This window comes from Cupressus sempervirens, chromosome 2, assembly GCF_028749045.1.
Source record: "Cupressus sempervirens isolate cs-2001-9-10 chromosome 2, ASM2874904v1, whole genome shotgun sequence".
In the NCBI taxonomy this organism is placed as follows: Eukaryota; Viridiplantae; Streptophyta; class Pinopsida; order Cupressales; family Cupressaceae; genus Cupressus; species Cupressus sempervirens.
This window is the reverse complement of record NC_143119.1, coordinates 278,157,050-278,178,072: the sequence shown is the minus strand read 5'-3', so window position 1 is coordinate 278,178,072 and position 21,023 is coordinate 278,157,050. Positions and strand designations below refer to the sequence as shown.

Genomic DNA, 21,023 nt, shown 5'->3' with positions numbered 1-21,023 from the left:
ATTTATTTTTCAACCTTTCAATAATGAATATGTGAGATTCAAGTGATTGATGATAAGTTGTTGAGAGTTTCATTTGTGTTTGATCAATAGAGGTAATGTTATTTTAAGTGTATGTCATGTTTGGGTCAAATTCTTTTGTTAAATCAAAAGATGTTTGTGAAATTTCCATGATGTTTGGGTGAAAAGCTTGTTGTTTCACATGTATCTCTTGTATTGGATCAAAGAATATTTGTGGTTTCTTGTCACTTGAAATGTACATGGTTTGGTATGGACCTTGTTGCCTTGTGGAAGCTTGTGATCTTGTGAAAATTGGCATGATGTCTAAGGATGTATGCCAATGCACCTAAATATGAGATGTATGCAAAATGTACTTTATTTTTTTAAAATAATTTTTTGAAATATAAGTATGAAAAAATGCCTACTAAAGGTATGGATGAATTTTTTTTTTGGAACTTTTGAAATTTTGGAATATGAAATTTTAAAATCAGAAAAAGAATCCAAGCAAAATTTGATAGACTTTAGACTTCTTCTTTTTTAAGTTCTTTTTTGGACTATTTTGATCAACTCAACCCTCCAACCCTTAAATAGACAACTAAAAAACATCAATTTATCCTAGGGCTAGCAGCGATGTACTCTCTAGTACAAAATATTCATGATTAATTTAAATCATATTGCAATCTAAATATGTGGATGATCATTAGAGGGAGGTTGAAATCTTAGGGAAACTGAAATATGATTTAATATAAACATTTCATTTCAATGTTTGATGGGAATAATAAATAGAGTTAAATTTGTAACTTTTTTGAACTAAAAGACTTACTTATTCCTAGATTTTAACTCAAGACTTGCAAAAACGAAGGAAACCAACCTTCACTTGGAAGAAATATATGATTAATCTATTCTAGCTTGATATATAGTTCATTTCAAGATTTTTAGGAGGAATGATCATTTCTCTGAAACTTGAATCAATCCATGATCCAAGTCTTATTTTTATACTAATGCAATGTACTCTTATGAAAAAATCCAAAGTTTATTATTCAATAAACTTGATTCTTTCCGTCCTTGCTTTGCAAGGTCAAAGATGTAGGGTTTGGGAGGTGGAAGATGGAGATGATGTTACAAGCTAAAGTTTGAGACTTTGAATGAGATCAAGCTACACGAGGAGCACTTCAAGTTTCAAGATGTCCAAATGAGAGGAAGATACATCATCAAAGTGAAATTTAGGTTCAAGATCAAGCCAGGTATAATCACATGAAGGCATCTTCTAATGAAATCAAGTTCAAATTAGATTGAGATACAAGTTCAAGATGAAAATTCAAGTTAAGGCATTAGAAAGATCTCAATAGATAGAGAAGACTTGCAAGATGAGACATTTGAGAACATGGGTCAACACATTCATCCTCAAGAATTTGATAGTTTCATAAGAGAAAATAAAAGTTAGAAATTTAGAGAGTTACCTTCTAATAATTGACAAAGAAAAATTTACATTTTTAATAGCCACATTGTACAAACCAATATTCAAAATACATCTTCTCAAATAGAGCTATATGATAAGGATGACGAGGTGGCACCAAGTTGTCTTCTCCAATCAAAAAATTCAAAATCAAGAATAGTTAACCACATTATACCAAGTGTCATTTTCTCATTAGCTAAAAAAACATTATAATATTTTTATTGGCTCATGATGTAGTGTGCTCATGTAATTAATTGTAGAATATATGCACTCACAAAATCAAATATGATTCAAGTATTGTCGGCTAGTTGACAACAACTACTAGGTTCTGTTGTGAGAGAAATTACCAACATGAATATCTCTAGTGTTAATATTCCAGTCACTAAAGTTTGATTTTTGTTGTATTATCATTGTTTTATGCATTTATCTATGAGGGAATGAGTTATTGTTTAATCATAGTTATATCATTAATTTATTATTTTATATAGTTATTCATTTAGGTAAATCATATTTATTAAAATGTTGTTAATTATTTTTTTTTGGTAAATAGAATTTTATTTTACATTTCATTAACTAATTTATTTAAAGAATCTTTCATATATGATTATGATATTGATCACATTTTTTGAATCTATGGTAGATTATTATAGTAGAATTCACACATGAATGAAGTTCCCATCCTTGTTCATGATCCTCAAGTGAGTTCATTATTGCCAAGATCTTATCATTGATAACTGAACTCAAAATAATCTCAGTGCCCTCTCTCTAGAAATCTATAATCACAAATGCAGATAGTAAAATGACTTTATATTCTTTCAAGTTTGAGGTGCATATCTTTTACAGAGTTTCAAGTGTTTTGGATGCCTCTTCAAAGAATCCTTGAGACTCAATAGATTTCTTGCACACAAGTGTATCATTAAAGTCTATTGCACCAAAATTGTATGTACCGATTACTACTCCACAAGAAACAATCTATAGAAAGAAGTGATCAATTTCATTAATTATTGAGCACAAATCATAATCCCACTAATATATAGGTTTATTTAAAGAGCACAAGGAAATTATATTGCTTGAAATTCTTTTTCCATTAAACATAGATGAAATCATTCTAAACTTTGAGCTTCTCGTACATTGCAAGATAAATTTCTTTCAATGTCTCCTTCTCAAACAACAATGCCATCATCGAAGGGACATTACACTATTGAAGTAGAGCAACAATGATTCTCTAAAATTATATGGGGTATTGTTGGTGCATCTTTTGGTATAAAAGTTGTGCATTGAAAACCTAGCTCTCACTATCCTAATGCCACCTAGTGCACCTCTGATCCCAACTTAAAACTTCATACACATAGTCTCACAATCTCAAATACTAATCACTAAAAGATTTGATTATCTTTCTAGATACAATAATTCATAGTTTTAATACACACAAAATCTTATAAAGATAACCCCTACTAACTATGAAAGCTAGCAAGGTGGTTAGATTTAGATGAGCCAAAACTAGGACATCAAAGTATACACATATTCATAGCTGGAAGCCCACATACACCCTATGAGATATGCACAAAATTCTCAGCTCCCACAATACTTAGTTCCAATACCTACACTAGCACATGAAGACAAAATAACAAATGAAAAAATTCAAACTTTTCGCTATTTTATTAATACAACCTGAGTTGGTCTAAATTTTGATCAAATTGGGAAACACTAAGTTGGTTGAAATTTTGAGCAACTTGGGCATAAAATCAAAAATAAGTATTTAAAAGGTCTCTTCATATGTTTGTCAAAAACTTAGGTCAAAATTTGACCTATAATGTACTAGTGATATCTACTAGAATAATTGCAACTACATATGACAAAATGCGTCTATTATTATTGCTTTGATAGATGTCCATAATGTATTCCAAAGATCCTATTTGAGGACACAAAAGGAAAATTATGGTAAGGGTTGTGAAATTTTCCTTCACAATTATCAATTACATTTGTATGAAATTTTCGAAAGCCATTTCAAAAACTCCATCTTGTGCATATCCAACAATAATTTCAATCTAAGAGATGACATCTTTTTGAGGCATTGCATAGTTTGCATACATGTGCACCAAAGAATTTATAGCTACAATATGAGATAAAAATCCTCCTTTTATTTTTTTTTCATGGATATTCATACCCTTATCCAAATCTTCTAATTTGGAATGCACAAAGAGGAAGCTACCAAAGGTTGTGGAGTCTAGATTTTTACCTATAAAGTCTTAGAAGCTCCTTAAGAATTTTGAATAGAGTATATCGTGGAATCTCTTCATGATACCACATTTCTTTTAAGCATTTTTTGAACATCTCAAGTGGTGTGTCCATTATTCCACATTTTGTATACAATAGTAGTTAACAAGTATAATATCTTAACAATTCATCTATCTTTTATAGTTTTATGAATGTTTGTTCTCTATTTCAAAGCTCCCATTTTGGCATAAGCATTGAGAATGATGGAAATTCCACTTAATTGGAAATTTCTAAAGTTTTTTTTCTTTTAGGAATTTCATCAAATAGTTCACATACACTATCTATGTTTCCACATTTCACATATTTGTCTATAGCTTTGTTTCCACTACAAAATTTGACATCAATGCCACAACTTGGGGTTAGTAACATTTTTCTAGATGCTCAAAGTTATGGGCCAGATGAATCTCATCCAACATTTTCTCAAAGTTTTGAATCCTTTCTTTTCCATTTCAATCAAGATGTTTAATATGGGATCCCTTCAAAACAATTTTGTATGAAGTATCATTCTAAGACTTTCTCTTTTCATCCCTTACATGTAATACAAGGGATCCCCTCCACAATTGTTTCCTCCATCACATAGGAAGATAACTATTGGCTTTTTAACATCCATAAGGTAGTGACAGGCTCCAACTTTCATCAATATTTTCTTTACAACTTCCAACCCTAATGAATATGTAGTTCCTTCACCTGGGTAATATGGAAGAAGGTGATTGATAACACCATCTTCCATATTTTCCATCTACAATGTGCAATAGAATCACCGAGATGATATCATCAAAAACTATTCTAAATCGAGCATGTATAAAGCTCAAAATTGCTTTGTAGATTCATAATGTCTGATCAACCCATCAAACATTAGTTATCAATGATAAATTTGGCATGATGTGGGATACTCTTAGAGTATCATAACCAAAATGTTGGCCATTTCTAGTTATATAACTTGTAGAGATTAAATTCTATCTAGTACTAAATTATTTCATAACCATTTTTGGACTCATGAACCTAAAGAAAGTTGGCATTCTCTAGAAATACCAAGTGTTAGGGTTATAGCAAGCTGCTACACTATAGGCTAGTTCTGAGTGGTTCTATGCAAACTCAAATAATGAGAACTTTCTTTTGTAGTCAAAGAGCTCAATATATTTTTAAGAGGAGACATTCTTGAAGTTGTAACAGATGTAGAGAAATTTCCATTAGCATCTATAAATATTGATCGTGAATACATGGACAAAGGAAAACTAAGTGGTGACTACAATTGAGATGATGGAATTTTTTGCAAAGCACTACCAATATTTGGAATTTGAAAAGATTGTTGGCATCCACATAAAAGGTGTATTCACATTATCTTAGTTAAAATTTACTTCTTGTGATTTCCATTATTGGTTCCACAAAAAAACTATGAAGATTAAAACATAGTCCCATATGAAGAATCAAATTTATTTAGAGATGCAATTAATTTACTTCATAATGATAGTCCAAATTAAGAGATATTACATTGTTGGTACTTTGAGGCTTATTGTTTGGAATGTAAATTACTAACGGGATTGGATTTCAACTGTGAACATTTTCCAACTATTGCAACCCATGCCACCCATTCTAAAACTTAAATAACTTGTTTCATGTCAATGTTCCCAACCTCTGAGTTCTAGACACATCAAACATCATAAGAAAGTAGTAATAGTTATTTAAGATGTCATTCTATACCAAGAGAAGACATATTCACTCGATTTCCAATCCTAAATTACCAATGACAAAATTTTAAATATTGCTTCTATGCGTACAAAATTAGTCATTGGGCTCTATTTTTATAAATTGGTAGATTATACTATTCCTTTCTAAAGAATTATGCTAAACTAGCATAATGTCCACTTTTTGGCTTGAAAAAATTATAATTTATGTAAACTAGTATAGTAGTTCTTACATTAACATTATACTATGTAATCAATCATTTTTTGCTTAACCTTGGAAATCTATTCAACTAACATTCCTTTGTACTTTTCCTACAGATTTAACATTGAGTTGCTTGTACTTTAGTAGTGGTGTTCCCTAGAAAGAGTAGAAGCTTGGATGTATGAACATTATTTCTCATTGGCTTTCAAGGCATTGTGAAGTTTTTGAAGAGATTTATCATATTTTCCCATTATAATAGAATACAAAAAGGTGGGATTAAGTACTCCATATATAACTACTGAGGCCTCTAAGAGGACTAAAAATGGGCATTCCAATGGAGAAAGGATTAGATGTGTAGGTTCTACTAAGATGTAGGTAAGTATAGGTAGTTCTAGCTAAAAATATAGTTTAAAACTATTGAGAATTTATAAAAAAATAACTTTGTGAGTAGTTGACATGTGTTGTTGTTAACATTTTACAAGTGTTTCAATGAGGATGATTTAAAAACTAATGTCCCCAAGTCATAAACTATAATGAGAAAAGGTGAGAATCTTGGTCTATCAAAGTATAGCTAGTAAGAATATTGATCGGACATTAACTTTTGACAATGTTATTACTATTATTAATCTCAACAATTAATTTTTTTATTCAAATTTAAGAAAATGAGTGTGGAGGCAAATTTAATGTGTTAAATTATATTTACTTAAACTCTTATAGATCTTACCTTTTTATGATTCCCATTATCTCCTCACATCCACATAAAAGGTGTACTCATGCTACCATCATCTTCCTTAATACCTGCAATTCTTAGAAAAATCCTTAATGAAAGCATTCCCAATAATGCAAAAATTGTGTACCATTTATTACTCTTAACTATGAAAATTTTTATAGAAAAGTAAACATAAAACATCGCATAAAATAGCTTAGAAAAAAGTTACCTTTTTAAATATGGAGAATGAAATGATTCCATCTTCATCTTGGAAACATATAGTGCCTATCATATGTCATAGTAGTTCATAATTCACATTCTCCACTAAGTGAACATATCCATTATAATATTATAATAGTTCCGATAGAGGCAAAATGCAGATTCAATTAGGGTTCAAATAAAATTTTCTATTTTAGTGTTAATTATCACTCTAAGAATGATGTCATTAGTACTTCTTGATATTTCAAACAATGCCCTGAATCCAAGGACATTCCAAGTCTTCAAATTTTTTCTTCTAGTACACCTAAAAATACCTCTTTCTCTCAATTAAATTAGATGATGAAAATTGATAATTGAGAGTTGGTAGATGAAAACTGATCAAATTTCAATATTCATTAACTATTATGCTTAACTGATTGAGAATGATGAAAAGAAGAACTTAATTAACCAATTACATCTCAATTTAACATTAAGAAGTGTTAAGATAACATACTCCCAAGGTTCATCTACAAGGAGAAGCGCATCATTCTCCTTATCGATAACCACAAGTTGTCAGCCTAATCTTAAAGGGTCCTTAAGTTGGCCTTCTAAGCCAAATATGTGAGCTATTTAACTTTACAGTTTTGGATAACTACTGAAATGTGTGACATCCAAAGATCTCCCAAATGACCCTTTTTTGTATACCTATAAAAATACCAATAAATTTTATTTTCCATATCTTGTATTTGCAAATGGTTTGAAGATCTTCTAAAGTAGATACTTTGGAAAGAGTTTTGTTTGTCACAAGCACCAAAAATAGTTACTGATCTTACTAGGGTTGGTAAAAACACCATAGATGGAAATTGGAACACTCTTGGGAAGCTCATATTTTATTGTGTTGGATGCCATAATCCTAACAATGGGTTTTTGTCTAGAGCTATACTAGGTCACATTGTAGATAGGACAAGGTTTTCACATACTACTGACAAGAGTCTTCTTGTTCCACAATGCAAATCGAATACATTATATGTGATAGATCCATGTGAGAATCTAACCAAGAAGAGGATGGTTACATGGGATTATTTTTAGGTATATTTAAAGCATTTTCAAAATCTAAAACAAGGAGGATGCTCATTGAGAAACAAGCCCAACTACATCCAAAAGATACTTATGGTTATTGCAAGATAAAGGTATGGAGATTGCACATTGAAAAAGATGATTCCTAAAGTTCATTTAGGAGGTTGGATTCCTATAGAGATCAAAGAGTGTTTCCCTTGTCTCAAAGGGCACTTGATAGGAATTTGAACTTTTCTTCCCATTTTAGATTTTGATAGTGTGTCGAAAGGGGAAGAATAGAGGGTAACCTAGCATGGGAAAATGTCTGTAATACTAATAATTCTTCTCTTATCTCTATTCTACATTTTCTTGTATACTCAAATCATTATGATAATTGAGACATGTGATTGATGATTTTCTTCTATTTTTTATTTTTTCTATTGGGCATATAATATGTTCTTGTTTGGAGAATGTCATGTCTTAAGGATTGAGAAAAATTATAACCTTGATAATATTATTTTGGTACTTAATAACAAATAATTAAATTTCTATTATGTACCTTTTTAATTTTAGGATTAGCTTCCATAATTTGTAGGCATATAATGTTGGGGACTACCCCAACATAATTCTGGACAAAGCAATATTTTTAATAAAGAAAAACTCTGGTGTTCCTTTATGTTATGTTGCTTGTCAATTAATTTATTTTTTTAAAATGATTTATATTTTTTATATAATTATTATTTTATAATTGGATCATCAATTTTACATTATTTTCTATCTACAGAGGCTTTTGTATCCTACCTTCACTATCTTTGGAATTGTCAAATCCCATATTTTTGCCATCTTTAGTTGCTTCATTGCTACACAAATATGGTCTAAATGCTTGCATAATTTTATAGTTCTATATAAGACTTAAGACTTCACATTTTCAAGGATTAAGGGATATTTTAGTTTTATTACTTAAAATTATGAGTTGTGGGAATTTTAGAGGTGAAGTATCTTATCTTCAAACCCTAGTGTATGAAAAAAATTAATCATAAATCATAAAAAGAATTTGGAGTCTCCCACAATTTTCTAAATTTGGATAAGTTTTTGATAAAAAAAATTGATCATTCATAAATGATCTTATACTATTTATACCCTCTAATTTGGAATTTGTTGTTCAAACTATCATTATGATAGTAACAATCATAGTTAGTACGATCTTTCATTGAAAATGAACTTGTAATGGTCTCTTAAATATATAAGATTATTCATGAAATGTGGAAGGGACTTGGATATGTAAGTCATTGACCCTTGAATCCATTTAATATACACTATTTAGATAGTCTAAGTCATGTTTCTAATACAAATCAAACATTTCCATTAATATTAATGACCATAACAATACACACATAATCATTAATCATAGTATAGTACCCTTCAATTTTTAGATCTCATCGGTCTCTTCTCTTGAACTCAAGAAGGTAATGGTAAAACTTGATTCTCTTAACATAATCAAAAGTCATCATAAAGGATTTTTTCCTAATTAGAAGCTTTGGCATTGTTATCAAGATGAATAAATTTGTTGATCTTCTTTTGATGTAGTTTTCTTGCATTACTTTCAAAATGTGATTTTGGCAATGGAATTTTAGGCAATATAGATGTGGAAAGAGTCTTTCCTTGTACATACAACATGCATATGGAATATTAGTTGATACTTATGAAATAATTGGATTTTATGCCCCATTAGTCCCCTTTTCTAGCTACTTAGATCATGTGGTAGTACCTTACACAGTGGTGAAGATCCTTATGCTACTATATTCTCAAGGGAATCTATAGGCGTCTAGTACTTTCACCATGCCAATTTTTTTTTATGGGACACTAGTGAAAGCAAAACCATGGGAGGAGGTCAATATAATACCATTTCCCATAATTTATGTGCCTTGTGAGGGTAATACAGTTGTATTTCATTCAATTGGTAAAGAAGATGTGGTAGTGAACAAAGTGGTTGGAGGGGCTAGTCCTTTTGGTTTATAGTTTGTGGATGGGGCCTTGTCAATGATTTTTTTTTTGGTTAATGATTATTTTTGGAATTAGGTTTAATTTCTTATGTTTTATTTTTTGAATGGTTAGTCTATCATTTTTTAAGATATAGGTTGGAACTCCCATTATATTTATATTTTGCTTTGGGTAGGGCCCTATTATGTAATAAGAAAAAAGGAAATTTTTTAATTTTCAAATAATATTTATAGAAACCATTAAAGAGGCACAAAATTTTTATTTAAATTAACAACCATTTTTCATCAAGGAATGCATTATTATTCTCCATTTCAGTGCCAAAATATTCATAAGCACATAGACGATGCATATAATATTAGAAATATGAAAGATCGAAACATTGCAATAAATTTTTTATAAAATGCTTCAATTTGAACCCTATGCAGAGAATTATCATTATAAGATGTAAATAAAAACATGATAGAATATATGCATCATTTCATTATTTTTTCTAGTTAAAACTATCAAAGTACACTTACTATCAAAATGAATAACTACAAAATGACATGGTAGACAACTTGAAAGTAATATAGAATTAAGAGGACAAGTTGATGAAAGATCTATGAAGATGATGTTCTTTGAAACCTTTTGACAAGCACAGTTGCATGTCCTCTAGTTAATAGAGAAGAATATAACTATCTTTGAAGAAGGGAGAAAATAAATCATATATTTGCATGGATCGTTAAGAAGTAAACTACCCCCTATAGATATATTTAATTACACTTATATGACCTTCCAAGTATATTGTATTGCATAAGGCAAAAAATATACAATATTGAACCACAAAAATTTAAAAAGGAACACAAAATATTTAAGTGGTTGTTTCAAAGAATTTATTTATAAGTTAAAACAAATGAGAGATCAAAATACTATAAACAGAAATTACCTCCCAGATACTATGCTAAAAGAGCTAACTTTCTTAGGTGTTGGAACAATGAAAGGAGTTTCAAGATTATGTATAATGATATATTTCTAATGAATGAATCTACCATCAACATCAAATTCATATTTTGGAATAATGTTGTAATAGTAACAACTTTTCAACCCTTGTTGACTCTTATAGAAATCATGATTTTTGTTTTTGAATTGTTTGAAATTCCAAATGACAGTAAACTTACCAACACTAGCAACAAAATGGCCCTCTTGCTTGCAACTAGCAATAACCAAAGAGAATTGTGCAACATGAAATTTGTTATTTCTTGAATTATGTGAATCCATATGACTTAGTTTAAGATTCTTTGGAGCTATAATCTTGCTCCCCATTCTACTAGTAAATCCAAACTTGGTCTTCCCATCTTTGTTGATGAAAATAGTACTAATGAGAATTGGGTAAGTATTAGTGGTCTGCAAAACCTACTTTCCATCATACATATCATCCACATAGGACACTAGTGAACTAATGTTAGGAAAAAATTGCATAACCATCGTCATTTACCTTGTCAAATAAATCCTAATCATCACATTAGTAGAAAAAACAACAACACACCCATCACCTATAGTATCAAAGCACTAGAATTTGGTGTCTCTTTAAAATTGATGGCCTTCTATCCAATTCAACATAGGGATATCAATATATTCACATTACCATACTTTTCCCTCATGTTCTACCTGCACAACCGATTATCATCCAACCCTAAGAAGATCAATTCTAAAGCATCTAATTGTGCTCCCTTGTTACTATTGGCCATATCTCTCATTGTAATGGGAGTTCCATTCCTCTCAAATTTTAACACCATGAAAAAATTTCAACTTTTAATGTCTAATTAATGAACCCTGGTAGAATGAACCTCTGCTATAGGGATCATTAGAAATATATTGGGCCCAACCCTCATGAGCAATGCCTTTTGAGTATTGATAAAGATGCACTTCCATAGCCTCCAAACCTCAACTCTCCCAATTGAAACTTAACCATCAAGCTCTTTCCCTAGATACCATTACCCATATTCTTCACTTCCTCAACCCCTGATTCCCCAACCAAAAATCTATGACTCTCACTACCCATGGAAAATATTTGTATGCCTCTAATACTTCATCCTCAATGGTGGCCATAAAGTACCTATTATAAAAAATGAAATTTTTTAAATCCATGAAAAATCTCCTATTATATTTCTACTCAAAAAAATTTCTTCACAAAACCCTTTGAGACAATCCATTCCTAATTGATCATAAAATATTTTAATCAGTAGGAAATCATCCAACTAGCATTTGGAGCCCTTCTTACTTTCCTCACCCTCCTCCTCCTCCACATTCTCATTGTCATTATTTTCATGCTTATCCTCCTCTTGATCTCCCTTACAAACAAATGAAATGACAATACTATTATCAAAGACTAGCCATTGGGATTTATGGGTACCAATTTAGATCTATGTCATCATTAAAACTTTAAAAGGGATATAAATTAATTTTAGAATTTAAAAAGAAATATTGGATATAACTTATTAAGATGTTTAGTTATAAAAAAACTATTATGGATTCATATCAAATTTCTCTTTCCTTTAAAATTTTGGAAAGTATCTCTAATCTTTCTTTAAAAAATGAAAAAATTCAAATGTTCAAGTCTTAACATCATTTTAATCTTCCACATAAATTTATTGGAATCTTCAATACATGAAAATTGTAGATCAGAATGAAAAAGTTCCCATTTTGAGGCCTTTTCAATATGAAAAATATCCAAAATAGTCCAATCATCCAATATTAGAAAGACACATCAAATTCCATCTTTTACTTTAATTTTTTACATGTTTCCTTTCCCTTATTTTCAACTCCAATCAATTACCTTATGTTAAAACACTCAAAACTTTCCCTCAAATCCACACCATATGACTATACTTTTCTTAATATAATATTCACAAAGTATAGAAATGACCAATTATTTAGTCATTTATTTGATCAATTATTTAGTCACTTATCTTTGTCTAACCTTGTGATTTTATTTAATGATCAAACAAGTCATTTATTTAGTCACCTATAAATTACAAAACATTACTAGAATTTGATCACTTTTAGTCACATGACTAAAAATTTTAGTCCTATGACTAAAAGTTCTAGTCACATAGTCATTTATTTAGCAAAATTCTACTAATGAAAGGAGTGAAGTAGAATACAAGGTTGTATTAGCCATTACCTATGCTAGAGAAGTCGTGGGAGGATGTCAACATGGATTTTGTTCTTGGATTGTCAAGGACTCAATGAGGGCATGATTCTATTTTTGTTGTGGTTGACTAGTTTTCAAAGATGTCAAACTTCATTCCTTGTAAGAAGACTAGTGATGTTGTTCATGTGGCAGAGTTATTTTTTAGAGAAGTGGTGAGACTACATAGTCTACCAAAGACTATAGTTTCATATCATGATACAATTTTTTTTTAGGTATTTATGACATATATTGTAGAAGAAAGTGAAGAAAAATTTGAAGTTCAATTAATCATATCATCTAAAGACTAATGAGTGGATAGAAGTTGTGAATCACACTTTGGGAAATTTTCTAAGATGTTTGGTTGGAGAGAAGCCAAAAGGTTGGGATCTGATTCTACTTGAGGCAAAATTTGAAAATAATAATTATGTCAAAAGGAAAATTGGTAAATCACCATTCCAAATTGTATATGGGAGTAGTCCAAAAAATTCCTCTAAGTTGAGGCAGTTGGATAAAGAAGGGATAAGTAGTACTAAAGTAGAACAATTTGCTAAACATCTGAAGAATATCCATGAGGAGGTGAGGAAACACATTATCAATATGAATACATAGTATAAGGCTAAGTAGACATGAAAAGGAGGTATAAGGAATTTTATATTGGATATGACAACATGGTTCATTTGCAGAAGGAGCATTTTCCAGTGGGTACATATAATAAATTGAAAATAAAGAAATTTGGAATATGTGAGATAGAAAAGACATGATTTGGGAAATGATTATGAAGTGGAGTTGCCTACTAAATTGAATATTTCACTAGTATTTAATATTTTAGATTTCACAGAGTACCATGAAGGAGGTGATGAGGATCAATTTGTAGAAGTGCAGTGGAGTATTCCAGCAGCTAGTTCAGCTATAAAGAGGAGATATTGGACAATCGTGTTGGAAAACATACAAGGAACAAAACTTGTGCAGAATACCTAGTCAAATAGAAAGGAAGGCCAGTAGTAGATTCATCATTACTAGCAAAGGAGGAGGTTAACCATCTTGGTTTTCCTCTTAATACTTAAGACATGACAGGGTCACTTCTCAAATTACCCCAAGTGTCTGATACAGAAGCATTTTGGGTGTAAGAGAAATCTTTCATCACCCAAAAATATTTCCTTTTAGTTATTTCAATAAGGGTTGTCTTAATGTAGATTTTTTTTCTATATAGGCTAGCTACATATTAAGTCAGTCATACAAGCTTGGATTGTTCTAGTTTTAGTGGCGAAGGTTCATTTTAGTTATATCTATTTGTCAATGGAGTTTCATGGATAGATTATATGTATTTATAAAGTTATTATAGATTTCTGATGTGTAATTTTGGTATAAAAACTTTAGAATTAGTATTACAAGTCTTAAACACCCTATATGAGGCTTCAAATATCAAATGTTGGGCACTTACATAGGTTTGAGCCTATACATCAGGAGTTGAGGTTTCTGAAAAGTGGTTATAATTGTCAGTTGGAGCAATGATTTGAGAGTTATGGTCTTCCAAAGTTAGCTACCTAAAATTTATAAAATAAATTTCAAAATTGTATTTGGATGACTCTACATGTATTGTTAGGGTCCATCGACCATACATATTAATTTTGAGTGTCTATGATCTTCCCAGGCACCATAGAATTGCCTATTTAAGAAAGGCTCAAACAATGTCTATGACAACTCTGTATGATAGTTCATAGCTTTTTCTTGTAGATTACTGTAATGAAGGCACCCATGTGGGTTACCATATTATAATTGTGAATTCTATATTTCCACATTTATGGCAATAATAAGAAGCCCATATTTTCTTCTCGCAAATGTTGTTATTTATTTGTTTCCATTATGTGTTTATGGTATTAAGGAGAGCACCCTTCATCAAGTGGTATCAGAGTTGGAGTTCTTAAGTGTAAGGAAAGATCATTAATTGTGAGATAGTTTGCACTAGGACTATGGTTTGGGCTGAGTGTCTAGACTAGTCATCAATTATGAGGCAATTTCCACTAGGGTTTTAGTGGAAGTGTGAAAATTACTCCACAAAGAGAGCATGGTAGAAGAGTCAAAGGTGTTCAACCTGAGGATTTTAGAATTCTCTAAATGAAAATGCAAGCATTGCAAGAACAAATGTGAAGAGGAATGAATCTTGTTATAGGAGATGATGAAAATGAGGATGAAAGAGAAGAAGAAGGAAATCTAAATCAAGCTATAGTAGAGGAAGTTCTTACCCCATAAGAGGTGAATTTTTTTTAAGCCATTTTGAGAATTCAAGAAAAAGACCTAAGTTTGATGTTCCCACATTTTCAAGAAATATCAACCTAGAGGAAATTATCCACTAGATCAATGAATTAGAAGAGTACTTTGAATATGAAGATATTGAAGATTTGGATAGGGTCAAGTTTGCAAAGGAAAAACTAAAGGGTCATGCAAAGATTTTGTGGCAAGCGATCTAGTTTGATTAAAATAAGAGAGGAAAAGACAAAATCACCAGATAGGATCAGATGGTAGCTAAAATAAAGAGAGACTTGATTCCTATCAATTATGAGCTTGATCTGTTAAAAAAAATTAGGGTTGAAGCAAGTGGAAAAATTTACTCAAGAGTATATTGAAGAGTTCTACTGAGTTATCACTAGAACCAACCATGTAGAAGCTGATAAGGGGAAAATGGCTTGTTATCTTAATTGGTTAAGGCCAAGAATTCAAGAGGAGATTATTCTTGTTCAAGTGACTAGTATTGAAGAGACATAGGAGAAGCTAAATAGAAAATTTGATAATGAAAATAGTGGTAGAGGTCATGGTGGAAGATCTAGCAGATAGTCCTATGAAGGGCAAAATGATGATTAGAAGAACAAGGATGGGGCTAGAAGTAGTAGTTAGAACTAGAAAGGAAATAATCCCACTCATTTCCATAAGGAAAACAATAGAGATTAGAGAGGAAGAGGTAGATGAAAAGGATCTGGAAGAGGAGGCTTCTGTGGAAAATGTTTTCACTTTGGAGAATAAAGACATAGAGCATTCAAATATTCCCTTAGAGAGGGAAGGACCAATCAAAGAATTGAAGGCTAGGCCACAATTACAAATGTTGATGAAGATGATAGATCATCACATTATAAAGATGCTGAAAGAGGATAAGTTCTAGTTAAAATTCTAGAGTCTTGCTAAATGGCGAGGATGAATCGGATCAAAGAAGGAACTTGTTCTGCAAAGGTGTAGATGTGAAGATAAGTATTAAGATGTGATCATTGATGGTAGAAGTACTAAAAATCTAGTGTTAGATTCGATGGTCAAAAATTTGAAGTTTATGGCACAAAAACACTCGTGTCCATACCACATTTCATGGGTGCAAGATGACCACAAGGTCATTGTCAGTGAGCAATGCCTAGTGATTTTCAAGATTAGAAGCTACCAAAATGAGGTACTTTGCAATATCACACCAATGGACATATGTCACATGTTGGTGGGTAGGCTACGGTGGTTTGAAAAGCATGTTGTACTTGATGGGTGAACAAATACCTACAATCTGGCCAAGAATGGAGTGAAGCATAATTTGAAAATGTTAAGTGAGAAAGAAGAAAAGGTATGTAGTGCTGCCAGAATATGTTTCATTGATGGAAATGAGTTTCTCCAAGGTATGAAGTGTTGACCTATTTATTTTTTATATAATTAAAAAAGATTTCTAATAGTGTGTTAATTAATTTACCTAATGGATTACCCCTAGTGAGGAATATTAGCCACTAGATGGATCAAATTGCATAAGCTAGTTTTCCAAACAAGGGAGCACATAGAATGACACCAACAAATAGTAAAGATTTGAATAGAAAATTTAATGAGTTGTTAGAGGAGGATTGATTTGGGAGAGTTTGAATCCATGTGTTGTACCAACAATATTAGCACCAAAGAATAATGGAAAACAAAGGATGTGCACATATTCGCATGCTATCAATAGGATCAAAATCTAGTATAGATTTCCATTGCCAAGGATGGATGATATTAAGGATTATTTGAGTGGAGTTGCGTATTTCACAAAGATAGATCTTAAGAGTGGCTACTATAAAATTCACATTAGAGAAGGTGATGAGTGGAAGACTACCTTCAAGATAAGGGAAGGGTTGTATGAATGGTTATTCATGCCTTTTGGGCTAACCAATGCACCAAGCACTTTCATGTGGCTCATGAATGAAGTACTGAAGGATTTTCTAGGTAAGTTTTTCATTGTTTACCTAGATGATATTTTGATCTTTATTAAGACATTGGAGGATCATTTGATGCATATTCAAAATGTGTTTGATAATTTGAGGGAAGAAAATTTGTTGATAAACCTGAAGAAGTGCATTTTTGTGAAGGAGTTGATGTACCTAGGATTTGTAGTTTCAATAGGAGGTCTTAAAATGGAGCCAAAGAAATTGAAGGCTATCCTTGAATGGCTTACTCCAAAGATTGCTATAGAGGTAAGATCTTTTCATGGAATGGCTAGTTTTATAGAAATTTCATAAAAGGTTTTAGCAGTATTTGTGGACCCTTGATTGAAATAATGAGTGGGGATAGAAAAGAATTGAAGTGGGCTATAGGAGAGTATAATAATTTTAATCTATTGAAACAAAAAGTAACAAAGAAACATGTTTTAGCACTTCTATAATTTAACAAGGTGTTTCAAGTAGATTGTGATGCTAGTGGTACTGCAATATGAGTTGTTTTGAGCCAAGAAGGTAGACATGTTGCTTCTTTCAGTGAGAAGTTTAATGATGCCAACAAAAAATATTATGTTTACAATCATGAATTTTATGCTATAGTTCAAGAATTGAAGAAGTGGAGACACTAAATTCTTCCTAAGGAGTTTGTTTTGTATAATGATCATCAAGCTTTGCAATATTTAAATTGTGAAAAAAAATTGAACCAAAGGCATTTGAAGTGGGTTGAGTTTTTGTAGATTTATACATTTGTGTTAAAAAACAAGAGTGTGAAGTCTAACAGAGTTGTAGATGTTCTTAGTAGAAGAAAAATTTTTCTAATAGAGATGTGGATTGAGGTGGTTGAATTTAAGGAACTGAAGATGTTGTATCTAGGGGATCCTAATTTTTGTCAAGCATGGAAGGCTTGTCCAAAAAGTTGTTACACTTGATAGGGTGAAGTGGTTGGATTTCATAATCCAAGATGGTATGTTGTTCAAAGAAAGCTAGTTGTGCATTCCTAAAAGTTCAATGACAATGAATCTTATCAAGGAGAAGCATAGGGGAGGATTGGTTGGACATTTTGGGAGAGATAAAACCATTTCTTTGGTTCCTGAGAATTATTATTGGCCACAACTAGATCAAGATGTGAATAAGTTTGTGTAGAGTGTATCAGACGGGGAAAGGAATGATACAAAATAGAGGGTTGTATCAACCATTACCTATACCAAATAAGACATAGGACGATGTCAGCATGGATTTTTCTCTTGGATTACCAAGGACTTAGCGATGGCATGATTCTATTTTGTTGTGGTTGAAATTTTTTCAAAGATGGTACATTTAATTCCTTGCAAGAAAACTAATAATGTTGTTCATGTGGCAGAGTTGTTTTTCAGAGAAGTAGTTAGACTATATGGTCTACCAAAGCCTATAGTTTTAGATCGTGATATCAAATTTTTTGGGTATTTATGGCATACATTGTGGAAGAAATTTAAGACAAATTTGAAGTTGATCAGTTCATAATATCATCCATAGATTGATGGGTAGACAAAAGTTGTGAATCACAGTTTGGGAAATTCATTGAGATGTTTGGTTGAAAATAAGCCAAAATGTTAGGATCTAATTTTATCATAGGACAAATTTTCATATAATAATTTTATCAAAATGAGTACTAGTAAATCACCATTCCAGATTGTATATGGGATCAGTCTTACAAATGCTTCTGAATTGAGGTAGTTGGATAAAGGAGAGATAAGGAGTGTTGGAGCAAAAGAATTTGCTGAACAACTGAAGAATATCCATGAGGATGTAAGGAAACACATTATCATGATGAATACATAGTATAAGGCTCAAGAAGACATGAAAAGGAGGTATATAGAATTTTAGATTGGAGATTATATCATGGTTGATTTGCAAAATGATCATTTTCTAGTGGGTACAAATAATAAGCTAAAAATGGAGAATTTTGGATCGTACAAGATAGATGAAATGCACGATTATGGAAATGCCTATAAAATGGATTTTCCTACTAAATTGAATATTTCAAATTTGATAGAGTACCATGAATAAGGTGATAAGGATGAAGTTAAAAAAGTGCAGTGGAGTATTCCAGCAACTAGTTCACCCACAAAAGAGATTGAGGAAATATTGGACATTCATGTTGGAGAAAGTACAAGGAAAAAAACTTATGAAGAATACCTAGTCAAAAGGAAAGGGAAGCCGATAGAAGATTCATCATGGCTAAAAAAGGAGGAGGTTAACTATCTTGGTTTTCCTCTTAATACTTGAGATGTAATGGGGTCACTTGTTAATTTACCTCAGGTGCCTTATGTAGGAGCATCCTAGGTGTAAGAGAAATCTTGCATCACCCAAATATATTTCCTTTTGGTTGTTTCAATAAGTGTTTTCTTAATGTAAAGTTGTTGTCTATAGAGGATTTATGCTTGGTAAGTTAGTCATATGAGCTTAGAATGTCAAATTTTAGTGGTGAAGATTCACTTTAGTTATATCAATTTGTTAGTAGAGTTTCATGGCCAGATTATATGTGTTTGTAAATTTATTACAGATTTTTGGTGTGTAATTTTGGTATAAAAACTTTAGGATCATTTTTTAATAACTTAGAGGCCCCAGAAGAGGCCCAAAAAATTGATGGATGGACACTTGTGCCAATCCTAGCCTATAGAGCATGAGCTAAGGTTTCTAAAAAGTGGTTATAATAGCCAATTGAAGCAACAGTTCGAGAGTTATGGTCTTCCAAATATGGGCTACCCAAAATCTCTAAAATAAATGTCAAAAAGTATATTTAGCCAACTCTATATGTATTGTTAGGTTCTGTCAGCCCTAGGTATTAAGTTTGAGTGTCTAGAACCTTCTCGGATGACATAAAATTTCCTATTTAAAAAGGCCCAAACATTATCTAAGACAACTCTAGGTGATAGTTCACATCTTTGTCTTGTAGATTACTATAATGAAGGAACCTACATCGATTAGCATATTGTAGTTATAAATTCTTTAATTTTGCATTTGTAGCGATAATAAGAAGGCCATATTTTGTTCTTGCAAATGTTGTTGTTTCTTTGTTTCTATTATGTGTAACTTATGGTATTAAGGGGAGTACCCTTCATCAAGTGGTATTAGAGCTGGAGTTCCTAAGTTTGTGGAAAAATCATTGATTATGAGGTAGTTCACACTAGGACCATGATTTGGGATTACCATGTAGATAGATTGAAAATTGTGAGGTAGTTTTCGCTAGGGTTTTAGTAGATGTGCAAAAATGCCTCCATGAAGAGAGTGTGGTGGAAGAGTAAAAGGTGTTATGCCTAAGAATTTTTGAACCCTCCATAGGAAAATGCAAGCATTGCAAGAATAGATTTGTAGAGGAATAAATCTTGTCATAGGAAATGATGAAAGTGAGGATGAAAGAGAAGAAGAAGGAAATGTGAGCCAAGTTGTAGTAGAGGAAGTTCTTAACCTAGAGGAGGTAAAGATTTTTAAAGCCATTTCCAATATTGTTAAGAGACCTAAGTTTGACATTCCCACATTTTTGGGAAATCTCAACCCAAAGGAATTAATCAACTAGATTAATGAATTGGAAGAGTACTTTGAATATGAATATATTGAAGATCCAAATAGGGTCAAGTTTATGAAGGCCAAACTGAAGGGTCATCCAAAGATCTAGTGGTAGGAGATCCAGTTGGATCAAAATAAGAGAAGAAAAGACAAAATCACTAGATGGGATTAGATGGTAGCTAAAATGAAGCAACAGTTCATTCCTATAGATTATGAGCTTGATTTATTGAAGAAAATACAAAGGTTGAAGCAAGCAAGAATTTTTTTTCAAGAGTATACAAAAGAGTTCTACTGAGTTCTCATTAGAACCAGCCATGCAAAAGCTAATAAGGAGAAAGTGTTCAATTATTTTAATGGGTTAAGGACAAGCATTAAAGAGGATTTGAGTCTTGTTTGAGTGATCATTATTGAGGAGGCATAATAGCTTGCCCTAATATTTGAGGAAAAGCTAAGAAAAAAATTTGATAACAAAAATATTGGTAGAGATCAAGGGGAAAGATATGGTAGAAAGTCTTATGG

General features: G+C 31.5%; 2 pseudogenes; one reads left to right on the top strand and one right to left on the bottom strand.

The window, feature by feature from the left end:
• The window catches only part of LOC149572127 (EID1-like F-box protein 1), a 37,628-nt pseudogene extending 29,748 nt beyond the window's left edge, over positions 1 to 7,880 (top strand).
• Positions 7,881 to 10,502: 2,622 nt separating this feature from the next.
• On the bottom strand, positions 10,503 to 11,773 carry LOC149572126 (protein CYPRO4 pseudogene; annotated as a pseudogene).
• Between the last annotated feature and the right edge of the window lie 9,250 nt (positions 11,774 to 21,023).